We start from the raw sequence: 20,700 nt of genomic DNA, 5'->3' as shown, positions 1-20,700 counted from the left end.
GCACTGGCGCACAGGAGATTCCTGCCGAGACGGAGAGCTCTGAAGAGCAATAGAGTCCTTCTGAGACGGAGAGCGCTGAAGCGCGGGAGAGTGCTGGCAAGCAGAAGACACTTAGTGAGCTATTGAGCGCTGGCAAACTGGAGAGCGATGACGTCCTGGCGAGCTGGTAAACGCTGATGCGCTGGAAAGCACTGACACACAGGAAAGTGCTGGAGCGCTGGAGACCACTGGCACGTTGCAGAGCGCTGGCGAGCTGGAGAGAGCTAGTGGGTAGGAGACCGCTGGCATGCAGAAAAGTACTAGCATACAGGGCAGAGCTGGCCCGCAGGAATTCGCTGGCGAGCTAGAGAGCACTGACGTTCTGGTGATTGTTGTCGTATTGGAGAGCGCTGTCGTGCTGGGGAGTGCTGTAGTGCTGGTAAACGCTGATGCGCTGGAGAGCGTAGAAGCGCTGAGGAGCGCTGACACGCTGGAGAGTGCTGGCTACCTGGAGACGCTAGCGCTGAGGAGAGCTGGAAAATGCTGGCATGCAAGAGAGCACTGGTGGGAAGGAGAGCGCTGGCAGGCAGGATACCACTGCCGAGTGGGAGAGGGATGACGCACAATATAGTGCTGGCGCGCAAGCGAGTATTGGCACCATGGTGAGCGCTGGCATATGCTGATTGGTGGACAGCACTAGCGTAAACAAGAGGGCTTGTGCACTGAAGAGCTCTGCCGAGCGGGAGAGCGCTGGGGCACAGTAGAGTGCTGTCATCCTGGCGAGCGCTGGCAAGCTGGCATATGCTGATGCACTGGAGAGCATGGACGCGCTGGAGAGCGCTGGTGCGCAGGAGAACACTGGCGTGAAGGAGGTCGCTGGCAAGCTGGAGAGTGCTGGCCCAATAAAGAGCGCTAGTGCGCTGGAGGGCGCTGGTAAGCTCTTGTGTACTGGAAAGCATTGGGGCGCAGGATAGATGGCACTGGTGTGCAGGAGAGCGCTAGCACACAGGAGAACACAGGCGAGCTGGAGAGCCCAAACATGCTGGTGAGTGCTGTGGTGCTGGCTAACACTGATGTGATGGAGGGTGTGGACGCACTGGAGACCGTTGACATGCTGTAGACCACTAATGCATTGAAAGGCGCTGCCAATCCGATGGGTCCTGGGGCGCAAGAGAGTGCTGGCAAGCCGGAGACGCTGATGGGCGGGAGAGTGCTGCCGAAATGGAGAGAGCTGACACGCAGGAAAGTGCTGGAGCGCTGGAGACCACTGGCATGTTGCAGAGCGCTGGCGAGCGAGAGAGAGCTAGTGGGCAGGAGAGCGCTGGCGAGCTGGAGACCGCTGGCACGCAGAAAAGTGCTGGTGCGCTGGACAGAGCTGTCCCGCAGGAAATCACTGGCAAGCTAGAGAGCGATGACGTTCTGGTGATTGCTGTCGTGCTGGGGAGCGCTAGCGTGCTGGCAAACACTGATGCGCTGGAGAGCGTGGAAGCGCTGAGGAGCGCTGACATGCTGGAGATTGCTGGGGAGCTACAGAGCACTGGCAAGTTGGAGAGCGATAGTGAGTTAGAAAACGCTGACGTGTCAGCGAGCTGGCAAACGCTGAGGTGCTGGAGAGCGTAGACAAGCTGGGGAGCGATGAGTGCTGGTACACTGGAGAGTATCAGCACGCTTGAGAGCTGGCGAGGACTGGCAAACTGGATTGCACTGGCGAGTAGGAAAGTGTTGGCAATCGGGACAGCGCTGGTTCGCAGGAGACTGCTGGCGTGCTGGCAAACGCTGATGCGCTGGAAATCATTGCATGCTGGGGAGCGCTGACGCGCTGCAGAGCGATAACGGGCTGGAGATTGCTGACATGCTGGTGAGTGTTGTCGTGCTGGTGAGTGATGTCGTGCTGGTGAGTGCTACTGCGCTGGTGAGGTGACAACCCCTGATGCGCTGCGGAGTGTGGAAGCGCTGGGGAGTGTGGAAGCGCTCGGGAGTGCTGAGGCACTGACAAGCTGGACAGCGCTAGCGCGCAGGAGAGTGCTGGCTACCTGGAGACGCTGGCGCTTAGGAGAGCTGGCCAGTGCTGGCGAGCAAGGGAGCACTATTGGCAAGGAGAGCGCTGGCAAGCAGGACAGCACTGCCGAATGGGAGAGGGATGGCGCGCAATAGTGCTGGCGAGTTGAAGAGCGAGTACTGGCACCCTGGCGAGCGCTGGCATATACTGATGCGGTGGAGAGCGCTAGCGTGCAAGAGAGGGCTACCGCACTGAAGAGCGCTGGCGCAGAAAAGGGCTAGCGCAGTGATGAGCTCTACCGAGCAGGAGAGCGCTGCAGCGCAGTAGAGGACTGTTGTCCTGGCGAGCGCTGGCAAGCTGGCATATGCAGATGTGCTGGAGACCATGGATGCGCTGGCACACAGGAGAACACTGCAGTGAAGGAGGTCGCTGGCGAGCTGGAGAGTGCTGGCGCAATAAAGAGAGCTAGTGCGCTGCAGGGCGCTGGCAAGCTCTTGTGTACTGGAGAGCGCTGGCACACAGGAGAGTGCCGACACGCAAAAGAACAGTGGAGCGCTGGATAGATGGCACTGGCATGTAGGAGAGCTCTGCCGCACAGGAGAACACAGGCGAGCTGGAGAGCCCTGACGAGCTGGTGAGTGCTGTGGTGCTTGTGAGCACTGGAGAGCTGGCTAACACTATGTGCTGGAAGGCGTGGACGCGCTGGAGTCTGCTAACACGCTCGAGAACATTGCCAATCCGATGGGTCCTGGGGCGCAGAAGTGTGCTGCCGAAACAGAGAAATCTGGCGCGCAGGAGAATGCTGGCATGTAGGAGAGCGCTGGCGCACAGGAGAGCGATGATGTCCTGGCGAGCTGGTAAACGCTGATGCACTAGAAAGCACTGACATGCTAGAGAGCGCTGACGTGCAGAAAAGTGCTGGAGCGCTGGAGACCACTGGCATGTTGCAGAGGATGGCGAGCTGGAGAGAGCTGGTGGGTAGGAGAGCGCTAACGAGCTGGAGACTGCTGGCACGCAGAAAAGTGCTGACATAGCTGGTGCGCTGGACAGAGCTGTCCCGCAGGAAATCGCTGGCGAGATAGAGAGCGATGACGTCCTGGTGATTGCTGTCGAGCTGGGGAGCGCTGTCGTGCTGGCAAACACTGATGCGCTGGAGAGCGTGGAAGCGCTGAGGAGCACTGACATGCTGGAGAGTGCTGAGGAGCTAGAGAGCACAGGCAAGTTGGAGAGCGATAGTGAGTTAGAAGACGCTGAAGTGCCAGCGAGCTGTCAAACGCTGAGGTGCTGGAGAGCGTGGACACGCTGGGGAGCGATGACGCACTGGAGAGTATTAGCACGCTTGAGAGCTGGAGAGCACTGGCCCACAGGAGGGCTCTGGCCAGCTGACGAGTGCTGGTGTGCAGGAGAGCGCTGGTGAGCTGGAAAGCGCTGATGTGCTTGTGAGTGCTTTCGTGCTGGCAAACGCTGATGCGCTGGAAATCATGGGTGCGCTGGAGAACACTGATGCGTTGCAGAGCCCTGAAGGGCTGGAGAGCGCTGACATGCTGGTGAGTGCTGTCGTGCTGGTGAGTGGTACCGCGCTGGCGAGGTGACAAACCCTGATGCGCTGAAGAGTGTGGAAGCGCTGGGGAGTGCTGAGGCACTGAAGAGCGCTGACAACCTGGACAGCGCTAGCCCACAGGAGAGTACTAGCTACCTGGAGACACTGGCGCTGAGGAGAGCTGGAAAGTGCTGGCGCGCAAGGGAGCACTGGTGGGAAGGAGAGCGCTGGCAGGACAGCACTGCCGAGTGGGAGAGAGATGGCGCGCAATAGAGTACTGGCACCCTGGCGAGCGCTGGCATATGCTGATGCGGTGGAGAGCGCTAGTGTGCAAGAGAGGGCTAGAGCAGGAAAAGGCTAGCGCAGTGAAGAGCTCTACCGAGCGGAAAAGTGCTGGGGCGCAGTAGAGTGCTGTCGGCCTGGCGAGCGCTGGCAAGCTGGCCTATGCTAATGCACTGGAGAGCATGGACGCGCAGGAGAACAATGGCGCGAAGTAGGTCGTTGGCAAGCTGGAGAGTGCTGGCGCAACAAAGAGGGCTAGCGCGCAGGAGAGTGCCGGCACGCAAGAGAACGCTGGAGCGCTGGATAGATGGCATTGGCATGTAGGAGAGCTCTGTCGTTGAGTACCAAAGACCGTGTCTTTGCCCTCTCGAGGAGGGATCTCTGGGTCGGAAAACCCGTCGAGAGCCCTCAATAGAGTCAGAACTTGCTAAAACGCATGTTCTGACTTTTGCTGGTCTCCTCCTCCTGTAGGACTTGCAGCGAAGTCTCCTTCTATCCCCAAAGGCTCTTCTTGGGGAGAGTCGCGGACATTCCCTGAGTGGCTAGTTGGCTCCATCCTAGTCCTAGTAGAGGACTTATTCAATATTTTGGAGTCTTTAGATTCCTTCCTGGGAAGGATGTAAGACTCCAACATTAACGAGGGTGGCATGTTCCTTCCAATCCCCGACTGAGTAGACCCCTCGGCGTGGAGAGGTTTCCTTCATTGGTGCGATGGGGGAAGGTCTCTCCTCGCGTGATTCCCTTGGGGATGGGAAATCTTCGTCCGAAAGGGAAGGAGAGGCAGTCTGAGGAATAGAAGGAACCTGCCTCGAAGGTCTGCGTGGAGTCAGTTTCGCCCTTGGGGGAAGTAGTGTAACCGCATCTGGAAGTCCTCTTTTTCTCTTCAAAGGGGTAGAAGAAGCCATGGTTCTGGGTCCCAATTCAGAGAAGACAGGCTTCAAGGCCTGAGTTACGGCACTGATCAGGGCTGTTGGCTGACAGACACGCTGCCAGACATACCCTTTGAAGGGAAAGGGATTGAAGGATCCCTGGGAGAAGTCACTATCATTGGTGGGTTCGCGCCTGTGGTAGCTTTAGGATCCTGGACCCCTCTGGAAGTTTCCCTTCTCCTACAATGTGCGGTGGTGTGCGGTGGTATGCGCTTGCAGGGAAGGGAATGAGGCGATGGCGACCTTGCCGTACGTCGTTCACTAGTCTCGCGTACGGGAGGATATTGACGCTCGCGCGAGGGAGAATATCGGGGCGTGCGCGCGGGCTGGTGGCGTGCGCGCGGCCTGGTGGAGTGCGCGCGGGAGTGTGTTCGCGTGCATCTGTGCCGGCCGCAGGGCGCGTGCGCAGGAGAAAGTTCCCTAGCCCGATGGCCCGCAGTTGAATCATGTGGAGCGTGCGGAAGCGCGGGAGAAAGTTGGCGCGCATCCCTTGGAGAGGATGGGCGAGTGTGCGGAGAGCGCGAGCGCGTATCATTGTGAATGCACGCAGAAGGAGGCTGGCGCGCAGGTGAGCGCTGGCGCATTGGTACTGGTTGGCGCATGAGAGAAGACAGCATTGCTGACTTCCCGGAGGTCCTGCTATCTGTTGACAGTTGGCGCGCAGGTTTTACCTGGCGCGTAGGATGATGCGCATCATGGCACGCCGGAGAGTTAGAAGTTGGACACGTATGCGCGCGGGCAGGAGAACGTTGACGTGCGGGAGAGCGCTGGCGTGCACGAGAGCGCCGTTACGCAGGAGGTTGATAGCGCGCAGGTGAGTATTGATGCGCAGATGGGCGCGGGAGCGTAAGAGACTGTTGGCGTGTAAGCGCAGGGCGCGTGAGCGCAGTTTGCGCAGGGCTCGCAGGAGAATGTGGCCGCATATGCGCATGAGGGCGCGCATAGCACGTGATGGAGCTATGCTCCTGTTGGAGCGTAGTGTATGCGCGTGTTGTCACGTACGCTCTTGATGCCCTGTGTTAGGGTTATGGTGAATATCCACGCGTAGTTATGGGGCCTGAGGAGCTACTAAAGAGCGCTTGTCAGATCTCATGGGCGTGTATGTTATTGCCGCACAACAGCGTGCTTGGGTGGAGCCTTGTTAGGCCCATGTAGAAACGGCGACGGCAGGTCTGTCGGGTGGAAGGACAACGTGTCCTTTAAAAGGACGACCTTCCACCGAAGGAGATTGTGAACGATCTGCAGAAAGGTCCAGGACCTATGCAGGAGCAGTGATGAATGATTGCTCTAGATGCTCCTCTGCGGGGGACTGCATCGAAGATGTTGAACCAAAGAGGCGTCTCCTCACCGCAGGTGAAGGAAGGCCTCTATGGCGAATAGGAAGGCGATCTTTCCGAAGAATGCGCCCTCTGGGAGCCGTTGGATCAGCAACCTGACCTTCTGCAGTCTTCCGAAGAGGAGTCTCTGTAAGTGAACTCCCCCGAGGGAAAGAAACACTAGCAGGAGAGACTGACGATGGACTTAGTTTCTCCCTCGTAGGTTGAACAGGAACGGAAGAAACTAAGCCGTCAGCTACCGTAGAGTTTGGAGTGGAAGAGGTGATGGGTGATACCGCATTGGATACCTCTGACACCACAACGTCGACAAGAGACAGAGGATCAACCTCTGACGGTGACAACGAATGCTTGACAGCGGCACCCAATCGGATGTAGTTAAGCAAACCCTCCTTGGAGGGCGAGCCCGTAAGCCCCAAGGAGGACCAAAGCTGAAAAAGGTAGGTCAGTGACATATCCTCCCCTGGGGGGGAGAGATGGAGCTGCTTCGCTAGGGGAAGCAACGTCATCTCTCGAGCCCCGAGGTTGGTTAACAATACATCGGTCTACGCTACCACTCGACGGTCTCTCGAGAGAGACCGACCGAGTGGGAGCTTCGGAGGAGGTTTGGGCAACGCAAGAAGAGGCCTTGGGTTTTTCTCCTTTCGAAGCAACCTTCGAAGGAGAAATATCCCGTTTGGACTTCTTCCGCCGTCGCGAAAACCTCTCCCACTGGGAGGCAGACCACTCCCTACACTCACTACACTTGTTGTTACTATCACACCGTTGGCCCCTACAAGAAGGACAAAGGGCGTGAGGATCAGTCTCAACCACCGACATGAATGTTCCACAGGGGCGGTCGGGAAACCCAGGGCAGGTGCGCATGATCACAGAGGCCAACTTCACATGTACAGAACTAGTAAAAGAAAAGAACAAAAGCAATTAAATGGCTGCCAATATGACGGCGAGGATGAGAGCGGACACGTCCAACCACCATCCGAGCCGTGAGCAAAGTGAGCTCAAGCACAGGTTTGTGAGAGGGGGAGTAGCAAGCTACCCTCCCCTACCCTTGCTAACTAGCGGTGTGGGTAGTAAACCCTCGTTAAAAATTAATGGCTCATCATTTCAGCTACGGCAAAAGTAATACCCCTATTAAATAGCGTGGTTTGTATTCCAGTTACGGAACAAATGGGTAGTTAACCCTCGCTAAAATTTAATGGCTCGTCCTTTCAGCTTTGCCGAAAGTAATACCCCTAATAAATAGCGTAGGTTTGTATTCCAGTTATGGAACAAATGTTATTCTAATTGTTCATTACTTCTCTTGTAGTATATTTACGGTAATGTATTTCCTTTCCTCTATGGGCTATTCTCATAATTTATATGTAAAAGTGCTATTCTAAAGTTGCTACTGCTCTTAATATATTATTTTCATTGTTCATTTCTTTTCTTGTAGATTATTTCCTAATTTCCTTTCCTCACTGAGCTATTTTTCCCTGTTGGAGCCCCTGAGCTTATAGCATCCTGCTTTTCCAACAAGGGCTATAGCTTAGCTTGTTATAATAATAATAATAATAATAATAATAATAATAATAATAATGGGGTCTTATGTAGATTTGCAGACAGGTCGTTAATTCATCCTATTTCTGACCTATCAAATAATTGTCATGATTAACAACAATCTGGCAAATAGATTTTAATGTCAACAATTTGTGAGTCTGTCAATTATAACATTGGCTACGAAGGAAGGGCATTGGCCAGGATATATTCTGTACTGAACGGCTACACTGTATTGTATAGGAACGGGCAGAGTAGGTATATATCAGTTGTATGTTAGGTGGACATAGCCTACAATAGGCTAAGACAGGAGCCTTTGTAGTATGTTGGAACAAACCAAGAGTAACATTTCGGGGTGTATGTACGATAGCGGCCAACTGTATGCATGATGACGGCCAACTAAGAATATGGCACTGTTGGGGGGGAGGGGTTTAGAGGGGGCTAACATGAAGTAAGTAGGTAAGGACATGGCTTGTAGGTTGCGTAAAGGGGGGGGGGAGCTTATGTTAGTTGGTGTTCAATTTTAATACATGTGGGGAGAGGAACTGGCCGCTAATATGAAAAGGCTCCTATATTTTAATAAGACATTTTAAAAAGGGAAACAAACAAAAATAAGAACATCACCTAGCCTAACAAAGGAGCTGTATCCTTCCCTACCAGGGGGGAGAGGGGTAGACCCCATTACACTGCCGTAACTTTACCCCACCCTAAGACAAAGTCTCAAATCTGTGCTTGCTTCCCAACTGGATTCACTCCTGGCAAGGTAATACTGAATTGTATTCAGAAAATTCAGGTACATTCTGGACAACCTCATCTGACTACAATGGCACCCACCGTTACTTCTTCTTTCTTAATGTATTAGCACACGTCACCTATCAGGCAACCATAGTGCTATCCCTCTCATATCTTACTTTGTAACAAATCATAGAGTTTTGAGGAGGTCCAGGACTTCAGGAAGGCTGCTAGATGACGGTAGATCTTCTTCAATACATATGGAGTTTCAGAGTCAGCCCCCAGGATCCTATCTAGCTGATAAGCTGATAAGGGACACCAATATGACACCCACCGTTACATTTCTTCGTTGCTCCCTACACAACACTGAAATTCTTCGTTGCTCTCTCCACAACACTGTGATTGTGGGCACACTACTAGAAGAAGAGTAGAAGGTGATGCATTCTTAATATGCTGCTATGCTGTGAAAAGGGATGTTAGTTTATATATAACAAAAAACCAATTAAGATAATGGGAGACGATGTAAAAGAAAACTATTAATCTTCGATAACAGAGTGGATTTTCCAAAATATTCGATACTATTGCGATTATATTCCTAACGCAATGCATTTCAATTAATTATAGATAATCATACCACTTTCTTACCTGTTATATTTCTTCGTGTAACATCTTCAATTCGGTTCGAGAGTTAAAGTACTTTTTAAATCAATTCTCATTAGTTTACTGGTATATGTTGGAGCCGACTCTCTAGATCCAGCGACGGGTTCTAGACTTCAACTCTTGTCACCAGTCGAAACGATAGAACGATCATGTGATCGTTCTTAATTTAAAGAAAGTGGTAAAAAGGTAATAATACAGTACAGGATTCCTGATAGGAATCACATTTAACATTAGTATTGCTCAAAATAGCAAGCCTGAGAGGGATATTAACTTAGAATTTACATTAAATTCTTACTGCGGTGTTTGTATTTATGCATGACCTTGGCTTCAGTAAACAAAATTTATAACAACTGGACTATAACCAAAAGAAATAATACACCGATCGAGAAGAGAAAAGTGGCGATATACAAATAAAAAGCCAGACTATTATTTCCAATAATAACGCCCAAAACTAAGCATAATAATATGAACAAAATGGATAGGAACATCAAAAATTGCATAGACAAACACCAACGATATACAATACTTGATTGTTTACTTGTTTTGGGTTTAAATCCAACTCTCCACTGAAGTCGAGTGAACTACTTCTCGGGCGGGTTCATATCAATCATCTAACGAAACATTTTCATTATAACTTATACAATTTCCTGGTTATAGCATCTTCCAAATCATATGATCTTGTGATAAGTAATTTCTTTAGTTTCTTCTTAAATTCAATTGCTCCCTTCATTTCAGTTGGTAGTTTATTATAATGTCTAGGCGCACAGTAGCTAAAAGCCCTTTCACCAAATTTACTATTTGTTCTTGGTTCAGATAGCCTATGTTTGTAACTCGTGTGTCTTATGTTAACATTTGTTTCTAGTTCTAGTTTTTTCAGGCATTCTTTTAGATATTTTGGTTCAGTATCTTAAACGTTAGTAAGAGTAGCTTGTATTCAATTCTCGCTTTTACCGGCAGCCAGTGTAATCTAATTAGTGCAGGGGTAACTCTTTCCCTATTATGTAGTCATTTTATTAATTCTAGCGACTCTATTTTGTACTCACTGATTTATTTTCAGCTGATAATTTGGTAAGCCATAGAACAGTGAGTTGCAGTAATCAATTATTGAAAATATGTGGTGATTAATGAGTATGGCCATAGATTTTTCATTTAAGTGTTTACTAGTAAATGCTATGTTTCTAATATGATAGTTACAATTTCTTACCATATTATTCATATGTTCATTCATTGTCAGTCTATCATAAATGATAACTCAAAGATTTCTGACAGATTTCTTTAGGTCAATGATCGATTGACCTATTTCAATTCTTTAGAAGCATTCGATTCTTTTTATATCTTTTTCATATCCAAAAATAATACCTTCACTTTTATCTTCATTGAGCTTGAGCTTTTTTGTTAACATCCAAGCCTTGATGTCATTCATTATTTCATGTATCTTTCTTTTAGCTTCAACTGATGCTATTGGAAAATAGAATTGTGTATCATCAGCGCATATTTTAAACTTAACTCTGTGAGTTTCAAGTATATTTGCCAGTTCAATCCTGTAAATTTCAAACAGGAGAGGACCTAGTACACTGCCTTGGGGCACCCCTTTGGTTAGTTTTCTTGTCTCAGATACAACATTTGATATTACTACTTTAACTTTGCGGTTTTCAAGATAACTCACAAACCAGTCATATGCTCGTTCTACGATGCCCACAGCTTTAAGGTCTTCCATCAGATATGTATGTTCTATAGTATCAAATGCTGCACTTAGATCAAGCATCACAAGAATGCAACACTTGCTATTTGTTATATATAATTTCTGTTATGTAATTTTTAATAGCTAACACTGTTGTTTCTGTGGAGTAATTTTCTCTGTGTGCATCAGGTATAGCATTAGATTGTTTCAGATGTTTCCAGGTTTGTTCGTGTACAGCAGTTTCAATAATTTTCGAAAAATATGACATATTTGATATTGGCCTATATGAATCTAAATTTTCTATATCACCTTTTCCTTTATAGACAGGCTTGATACATGCAACTTTCTCACAATCAGGGAAAACTGCCTGTGTTAGACTCATATTTACCAAGTTTCGGTAGGTCTCTTGTAATCTCGTGAATTTTTTTGCATCTTTTACATAGTCAATTGGAAATGGGTCATTTCCGCAGTAGGTTTTTTTACTTTATTATTCTCATATAATCACTCTGACTTAACTCTTTGAATACCCTTATCTTACTTACACCTGTTGCAGATGTATTCCTTCGTTCTGTTGTGCCAATGTTGCGGAAACTGGAGCAGATTTGATTTATTTTTTCTTCAAAATAATCAATAATATCATTTTCTAGGCATTTAGGATCATTAGTTATGTCAGGCAATACTATTTCTGTCTTTAGACCTAATAGTTTCTTTAGGTTCTTATGTATTTTCCGTGGGTCATTTTCGTTGTACACTTTTTTATAATAGGCTTTTTTTTTAACTAAGATAAGGTAATTGTAGCGATTTCTAGCTGCTTTGTAATGTTGCCAGTTTTCATTATTTTTATTTCTTTTCCATTTATCCTCCATTTTTCTTTTTCTTTTTTTTCTCTTCATGCAATTCATTATCAAACCAGTTCGATTTTTCTTTAATTGTGATTATTTTTGTTATTCCCGGGCACCTATTATTATAATTAGTTGCAAGTATAGTTTTACTTCTATCAGTAATGCAGTTTATACAGGATTGTCCCTCTACGAGGGTGTGATTCTCTTCACAGTTACAGACTGGTGTTATCCCTTTTATGTCCTCTAGGCTTTGTTCAATGAACTCTTTTGGATCAAAATTAGTCTTAATTCTGTATGTGATTTCCTTCTGTATTGCATTATTTTTTCTAACGTTTATTTCAAAAGACATCAACTTATGCATTGGGGATATACAACAGTCAGATTCAATCTCCATATTTAGTATGATGTTGTTGTTTTTGTTTACTATAACTAGATCTAGTATATGATTAGACTGAGCTGTTGGTTCAGACACTATGTTTTCAAGGTCATGGTTGTCAATCAATTCTCTAAATTCATTGACATATGGGTCTACTCTGTTATCAAGATGTAGGTTGAAATCATCACATATAACTATATTTCGATTGTCGTTCAATGTATCTAGTAAGTTATTAAATTCATCTAGAAACATTCTTTTGCTTTTGTTCTTGGTGGTCTATAGAGTATAGCTATTTGTAGATTTACATTTCTAGATAAAATTTTGATATCCATATATTCAAATGAATTAACTATGAGATGATTTCTAACTGTAACTTTATCTGATTTCTTAATTAAGATTCCAATGCCACCACCTCTTTTGTCTTCTCTTGGTTCATGATAAAAGTTATAAGACTTAGGTGTCATTTAATTTATTTTCGATCTGTCACTCACATTCCCACTCAACCAAGTTTCAGTTAATAAACAAATATCCACATCTTGATCACTTACGACTTCCTTAGTGATATGAGTTTTATTGCCAATGGATTGTATATTTTTTAGATTACATGATATTTTCTTAATCGAAGCCATGGTCAGTATTGTTTCTGACTCTTGTTATTTCTTGTTTATCATCAAATTACTAGGCTACCATTGATAGCAATGAACTGCTTCCCCGTTGCCTTTGCTTAATAACAGTTCATTTACTGATTCTGTATTCAACCTATTTCTTGTGCCTGTCTTTATTAGTTTGACCTGAAAAAATATTTTCTCCACTACAGCAGCAGAATGACGCAGAACTAAAAGACAAGAAATTTTGACAGATTTGCGAACAAAAGTGATCCATCACTACTTTTAAGTCTTTGAACTGAACACGAAAACTCAGCGGGGTTATTGGAAGTAGTCAATGATTCTTCATGAAAAGTAAGTGACCGCCATTCATTATTGCACACATCGTATTGTGATTCACGAATACGCTGAATAAGCCCCAGAACGTGTTCATTCCGGTCCCCCGAACCCCCACTTGAAAAAACAGCCAATCTATCATACGATTGGGAGCGATGTACTACTTATGAATTTTGATTGGTTTTACTTTCTGTGAAAAATAATGACTACAACAATGTGGTTGTATAAAGTATTCAATTCTTTAAAAAAAATAATAAAATGTATCCATCTTTGGCCTCTTCAATTTCGTATCCTTTGGCCCAGCGTCGTAAAAATGTACCACCAACATCAAAATGTATCCAAAAGATGCTTTCGTATTCATACTTGCAACACTGCTGTGTTTACTGATTAATAACTGGAAGAAGATCATTAGTAAAAAAAAAACCACTGTTCGCATCGTGTATCGAATATTTTGGAAAATCCACTCTGTTATCGAAGCTTAATCATTTTCTTTACCCTCGTCTCCCATTATCTTAATTGTTTTTTTTTTTTTTTTTTAGAAACTGACATCCCTTTTCACAACAGCAGCATATTAAAAAGCAGGAAAATGCAGCCCCTTCTATGCTTCTTCTAGTAGTGTGCCCACAATCACAGTGTTGTGGAGAGAGCAACGAGGAATTTCAGTGTTGTGGAGTGAGCAACGAGGAAATAGAGCGGTGCAAATGTAGTCAGACGAGGTTGCCCATAATGTACCTGAATTTTCTGAATACAGTTCAGTATTACCTTGCCAGGAGTGAATCCAGTTGGGAAGCAAGCACAGATTTGAGACTTTGTCTTAGGGTAGGGTAAAATTACGGCAGTGTAATGGGGTCTACCCCTCTCCCCCTTGGCAGGGAAGGATAGAGCTCCTTTGTTAGGTTAAGTGATGTTCTTATTTTTGTTTCCCTTTTTTAAAATGTCTTTTTAAAATATTGGAGCCTTTTCATATTAGCCAGTTCCTCTCCCCTCATGCATTAAAATTGAACACCAACTAACATAAGCTTCCTCCCCCCTAACCTAACCTACAAGCCGTGTCCTTACCTACTTACCTTATGTTAGCCCCCTCTGCGACCCCCTAACTGTGCCATATTCTTAGTCGGCCGTCATCATGCACACAGTTGGCCGCTATTATACATACACCCCATAATAATACTCCCAGTCTGTCCCAACGTACAACAAAGGCTCCTGTCTCAGCGTAATGTAGGCTTTGTTCACCTAACCTACCATACAGCGGATATATACATACTATACCCTTTCCTATACAGTACAGTATAGCAGTTCAGTACAGAATATATCCTGGCCAATGCCCGTCCTTCATAGCAAATGTTATAATTGACGACTCACAAATTATTGACAAAAATCTATTTGCCAAATTGTTAATCTTGACAGTTGTTTGATTGGTCAGAAATAGGATGAATTAATGACCTGTCTGCAAATCTACATGAGACCCCATTATTATTATTATTATTAATATTATAGTTTTTTCAATATTAATCTTACCCGATAATCATGTAGCTGTCAACTCTGTTGCCGACAGAAATCTACGGTCGGGATACGCCAGCGATCGCTATACAGGTGGGGGTGAACACCACAGCGCCATCTGTGGTCAGGTACTCCAGTACTTCTTGTCAACACCACCTCAATTTTTCTCTGTCGTGCCTCCGGCTAGACCTACATGGATACGCTGTTGATTCTGGAGTTTTTGCTCACGATTTGGTGATGTATTTGCTCTAGAGTTTAGCTTTCGCTATTCAGGAAGTTTTATCATTAGCTTAGCTAGCTTTTGGAATTAATTTGATTATTTATGGTGACGAAGAGAGTATGAACTCTCTTTCACTTTTAAATGGCCGACCCTTCCCTTAGACGGAAGTGTTGGTGTCGAAGAGAGTATAGACTCTTTCTTAATTTTGCTTAACAAAAGTTATAGATTTATTTTATATCTCTCCGCCTTTTATAGGCCTCTTCGATTAACTTCCTTTTATTATAAACTTATTAAAATTAATTTTTATATTTGTTTATATTCGACCTTTCCTAATAGTAGGCGGTCTTTTCTTGGTACCGAAGTTAATTAACATTGAGCCCGTCATTTCGTTTTTACCTGTTAACATATTATGCTATTTTAATGTTTTTGAAAGAATTTCTTTGATAGTCTCGTACTGTTTTCAAAGTTGAACTAACGTTTTGTTTTGTCTCTGCAGTTGTTGACGTTCAGAACGTTCAACTTGCGCTCTATCGTTACGATAGAGAGAGAATTTTCACGGTGTCACGTTGCAGTAAGAGTAAACCGATTCTAGCGTTTTGTTCATTCTTTCTTAGCTTAATGGTTTTAATTCTAATAAAGGAACTTTTTATTTGGGAAATCTTTCAGTTTTTTTCCTTTAACAATAATATGTTTTAACGATATATATGATTGGGCTCATCTCTCAGGTTCTAAGTCAAGAGAGAGAGAGAGAGAGATAGAGACGGAGGGAGAGAGAAGAGGATAAACGTTTCGTTCAAGCGAGTAACGTTGTTATCGTTTTTGCTCTTCTCCCTAGTCTCTTTAGGGGAAGAAGGTAAACGTTTCTAGAGTTTTATTCTTGTTCTCAAGCTTTATGCGGTGAGAGATTTTAAACGTAGTTTATTTGATCTAGTGTTTAGTCTCTTTCCAGCCACTGAATTATTTATCTTTCATTATATTTTTCTGTTACATTGTAATTCTGTTTTCGCAATTACTAACTTTTAAGGAAGGATAGAATTGCGTGTTTCAGGTACAAACCACTTAAAGTTTCGAGTTCAGTGAAATAAGTGCAAACAGAAAATCAAAAGTGATAAAGTGATAAGCGCAAAGTGTTACAGTGTTGCGTTCGAGGGTTCGTCTGTTCATGCCAGTTGTTCGCCTAGTCTGGGACCTCTTACAAGCTCCCAAGCCCAGGGGAGAAGTAATGTCGAAGGACTTATGGGTTCAGCAGGCCTTGATCGACGAACAGACGTTTCCCTCCGTGGTTTCGGGTGTATCTACACACGTTGCCGACGTGATCACCCCACCCACACAAAGACGAGAGAGCCCTTTTATTCCTCGTCTGCGGAAGAGGTTTCTCGCAGAAACCATGGACCAAATCTTGCAGCTTCTAAGTGCAAGTCGGTCCCTTCCGCGCAAGTCCAACTCCTAGGTGATGCCATTAGCACTGGGTCAGTTCGGACTTGCTGCAGTACGACAACTGCACACCTCCCAGAGAGGCAAGGTGGTATCGCAACAGGCAGTAGCTCCGTCTGTTGCCGCACCAGCTGTTTTAGACCCTCAGTCTCAACGGACAGTAGCTCCGTTTGTTGTTGTCTTTCTTAAACTCTAGTGGTCTATGCTGCAGACAATGCAGTCTCAGCTTGCGGTTTTGATGCAGGAGTTTCAGGCAGAGAAGGTTAACACACCTCCTCCTGCGAGCGCTCCTCCACCTCTACGCAGTCCAGCCTGCCAGACGTATGATGTTGAGGTTCCTCAAGCTACCTCCATGCGTGAGCTGCCGCATTGGGAGTTGCCAGATACCAGCTCTGTGCAGCAACCTCCACTTTCCTTGAGGCAGGAGCCTCTTGCCACGTGGCAACCTCCTCTACACTTGAGGCAGGAGCCTTATGCTTTGCAGCAACCTCCTCTACCCTTGAGGTAGGAGCCTCATGCGTTGCGACTACCTCCTCCATCCTCGAGGCAGCCACCTCTTGCGGTGCGACAACCTCCACCATCCTCGAGGCAGCAACCTCAACTCCACCTCTGCGCAGTCCACCCTGCCAGACGTATGATGTTGAGGTTCCTCAACCTTCCTCCACGCGTGAACTGCCGCATTGGGAGTTGCCAGATACCAGCGCTATGCAGCAACCTCTTGCGTTGCGGCAACCTCCACCATCCTTGAGGCAGCAACCTCAACTCTTGCGGCAGCCACCTCCACTCTTGAGGCAAGAACCTCAACTCTTGAGGCAAGAGCCTCAACTCTTGAGGAACCTCATGCTATGAGGCAGCCGCCTCAACGCATGCAGCAACCGCATTCTTCACAGCATGAGCCTCTCTCTGCGCAGCTACCTCCTCAACCCTTGAGGCAGACGCAACTCTTGAGGCAGGAACCTCACAGGAGCCTCATGCTATGCGGCATCCTCCTCAAACCATGAGGCAGGAGCCTCATGCTATGCGGCATCCTCCTCAACCCATGAGGCAGGAGCCTCATGCTATGCGACATCCTCCTCTACCCATGAGGCAGCCTCATGCTATGCGGCATCCTCCTCAACCCATGAGGCAGGAGCCTCATGCTATGCGGCATCCTCCTCAACCCATGAGGCAGGAGTCTCATGCTATGAGGAGCCTCATGCTATGCGGCATCCTCCTCAAACCATGAGGCAGGAGCCTCATGCTATGCGGCAACCGCCTCAACCCATGAGGCAGGAGCCTCATACTATGCGGCATCCTCCTCAACGCATGCGGCATAAGCCTCTTCCCTTGCAGCTTGAGCCTCATCCCATGCAGCATGAGCCTCATACCATGCAGCATGAGCCTCATCCCATGCAGCATGAGCCTCATCCCATGCAGCATAAGCCGCACGCCATGCAACATGCTCTGCTTACCTTACAGCATGCTCTACATACAGCATGCTCTGCATACCTTACCGCATGCTTCTCAGTCACACATCTTTGGTTGTTGCCAACTCACTAGACTGTCAAGCAGTTTCATAACGTTGCCTTCTAGTCTGCTGCTTTTGCACCAGTGAAACCCTCACTGAGAGAACTTAGCTTTTCTCGGATATGGTTCCTGTAGATGAGAAAGTGCTATTCTCCCTCCTTCTGATATTCCCTTGAGGACTCTGTCATTTGGAGAGGAGCCTTTAGCTGCGTAGCCTCCTATGGACTTTTATTTAAGCATGACATGCTTCCAGGGAAGGTAATGGTTCCACTTCAGTCGCTAACCCCGTCTGTTACCACACCTGCTCCCATAGACCTTGAGCTGTGTTGCAAGACATGCAGTCCAAGCTTAGTCCTTGTTAGAGGATTTTTTGTTTACGGAGTCAGTGTGTCACTGGGAAGACGTTCAACAACTAGCAGAAGTGACTTGTTGTGACGCAGTGCGGCAACCTCAGCAACCCGATAAGGAGTTGTCTGTACGACCCAGACAGTCTAGACAGCTTCGGGTTGTCACTGTACTTCCTCGCTTCCCCATGGTTGACAGTTCACAGACTGTGCAGCAGTACCATGATCTTGTGTCCGGCTCCGTCAGACGACTAGCTTTTAAGAGCTCCCACAAGTCGTCGCTGTCTGGAGATTCTCAGATGGACTATGGATCTGACCAAGGAACTGGGCCTCCTGGTCAATTTTGAGGAGTCCCAGCTCGTCCCATCCCAGACCATTGTCTACCTGGGTATGGATCTTCAGAGTCGAGCTTTTCGGGCTTTTCCGTCGGCCCCAAAGATCTACTAAGCCCTAGTTTGCATCCAGAGCATGCTGAGAAGGAACCGATGCTCAGTCAGGTAGTGGATGAGTCTAACAGGGACACTTTCATCGCTGGCCCTGTTCATCGAGTTAGGGAGACGCCACCTCCGCCCCCTTCAGTATCATCTAGCGGCTCACTGGATAAAGGACATGACGCTAGAGACGATCTCAGTTCCTGTTTCCGAAGAGAGGAGGTCTACTCTCACGTGGTGAAAGAACAGCTTTCTTCTCAAGGAAGTCTACCTTTGGCTGTTCAGAAACCCGACCGCCGTCTCTTCTCTGACGCATCAGACACGGGCTGGGGTGCGACTTTGGACGGACAGGAATGCTCGGGAACATGGAATCAGGAGCTAAGGACACTTCACATCTTTTGCAAGGAGCTGTTGGCGGTTCATCTGGCCTTGATAAACTTCAAGTCCCTCCAGCTTAACAAGGTGGTGGAGGTGGACTCTGACAACACCACAGCCTTGGCTTACATCTCCAAGCAGGGAGGGACTCATTCGTGGAAGTTGTTCTAGATCGCAAGGGACCTCCTCATCTGGTTAAAAGATCGAAAGCTCACGCTGGTAACGAGGTTCATTCAGGGCGATATGAATGTCATGGCAGATCGCCTTAGCCGGAAGGGTCAGGTCATCCCCACAGAGTGGACCCTTCACAAGAATGTTTGCAGCAGACTTTGGGCCCTGTGGGGTCAGCCAACCATAGATCTGTTCGCTACCTCGATAACCTAGAGGCTCCCGTTGTTTTGTTCTCCGATTCCAGACCCAGCAGCAGTTCACGTGGATGCTTTTCTGCTGGATTGGTCCCATCTCGACCTGTATGCATTCCCGCCGTTCAAGATTGTCAACAGGGTACTTCAGAAGTTCGCCTCTCGCAAAGGGACACGGCTGACGTTGGTTGGCTCCGCTCTGGCCCGCGAGAGAATGGTTCATAGAGGTACTGCAATGGCTGGTCGACATTCCCAGGACTCTTCCTCTAGGAGTGGACCTTCTACGTCTACCTCACGTAAAGAAGGTACATCCAAACCTCCACGCTCTTCGTCTGACTGCCTTCAGTCTTTCGAAAGACTCTCAAGAGCTAGGGGCTTTTCGAAGGAGGCAGCCAGAGCGATTGCCAGAGCAAGGAGGACATCCACTCTCAGAGTCTATCAGTCTAAAGGGGAAGTCTTCCGAAGCTGGTACAAGGCCAATGCAGTTTCCTCATCCAGTACCACTGTAACCCAGATTGCTGACTTCCTGTTACATCTAAGGAACGTAAGATCCCTTTCAGCTCCTACGATTAAGGGTTACAGAAGTATGTTGGCAGCGGTTTTCCGCCACAGAGGCTTGGATCTTTCCACCAACAAAGATCTACAGGACCTCCTTAGGTCTTTTAAGACCTCAAAGGAACGTCGGTTGTCCACTCCAGGCTGGAATCTAGACGTGGTCCTAAGGTTCCTTATGTCATCAAGATTTGAACCTCTCCAATCAGCCTCTTTTAAGGACCTCACATTGAAAACTCTTTTCCTCGTGTGCTTGACAACAGCTAAAATAGTAAGTGAGATCCACGCCTTCAGCAGGAACATAGTTTTCACATCTGAAACGGCTACATGTTCCTTGCAGCTCGGTTTTTTGCTAAAACGAGCTTCCTTCACGTCCTTGGCCTAAGTCGTTCGAGATCCCAAGCCTGTCCAACTTGGTGGGGGACGAACTGGAGAGAGTACTTTGCCCAGTTAGAGCTCTTAGGTACTATCTAAAAAGGTCATAACCTTTACGAGGACAATCAGAAGCCTTATGGTGTGCTATCAAGAAGCCTTCTCTTCCAAGGTCTAAGAACTCAGTTTCTTACCTATTCAGGCTCCTGATTAGGGAAGCACATTCTCATCTGAAGGAAGAAGACCTTGCTTTGCTGAAGGTAAGGACACATGAAGTGAGAGCTATGGCTACTTCAGTGGCCCTCAAACAGAACCGTTCTCTGCAGAGTGTTATGGATGCAACCTATTGGAGAAGCAAGTCAGTGTTCGCATCATTCTATCTCAAAGATGTTCAGTCTCTTTACGAGAACTGCTACACCCTGGGACCATTCGTAGCAACGAATGCAGTAGTAGGCGGGGGCTCAGCCACTACATTCCCATAATCCCATAACCTTTTTAACCTTTCTCTTGAATACTTTTTATGGGTTGTACGGTCGGCTAAGAAGCCTTCCACATCCTTGTTGATTTGGCGGGTGGTCAATTCTTTCTTGAGAAGCGCCGAGGTTAAAGGTTGTGATGAGGTCCTTTACTATGGGTTGCAGCCCTTTATACTTCAGCACCTAAGAGTCGTTCAGCATCCTAAGAGGACCGCTACGCTCAGTAAGGAAGACGTACTTAATAAAGGCAGAGTAATGGTTCAAGTCGTCTTCCTTACCAGGTACTTATTTATTTTATGT

At 47.1% G+C, this 20,700-nt stretch overlaps 1 long non-coding RNA gene and 1 pseudogene across 1 annotated transcript in view; one reads left to right on the top strand and one right to left on the bottom strand.

Annotated features, from left to right (window-relative positions):
- Positions 1-8,705, bottom strand: part of LOC137636404 (zinc finger protein 83 pseudogene) — a 187,453-nt pseudogene extending 178,748 nt beyond the window's left edge.
- Positions 8,706-13,506: 4,801 nt separating this feature from the next.
- The window catches only part of LOC137636402 (uncharacterized), a 120,285-nt gene continuing 113,091 nt past the window's right edge, over positions 13,507-20,700 (top strand). Inside the window, exon 1 of the long non-coding RNA XR_011043088.1 lies at positions 13,507-13,647. This is a non-coding gene — a long non-coding RNA (uncharacterized lncRNA). The remainder of the gene's footprint in view (positions 13,648-20,700) is intronic.

This window comes from Palaemon carinicauda, unplaced genomic scaffold (genome assembly GCF_036898095.1).
Source record: "Palaemon carinicauda isolate YSFRI2023 unplaced genomic scaffold, ASM3689809v2 scaffold29, whole genome shotgun sequence".
NCBI classification, from domain to species: Eukaryota; Metazoa; Arthropoda; class Malacostraca; order Decapoda; family Palaemonidae; genus Palaemon; species Palaemon carinicauda.
The sequence above is the reverse complement of the archived record's forward strand: the minus strand, read 5'-3'. Positions and strand labels throughout refer to the sequence as shown.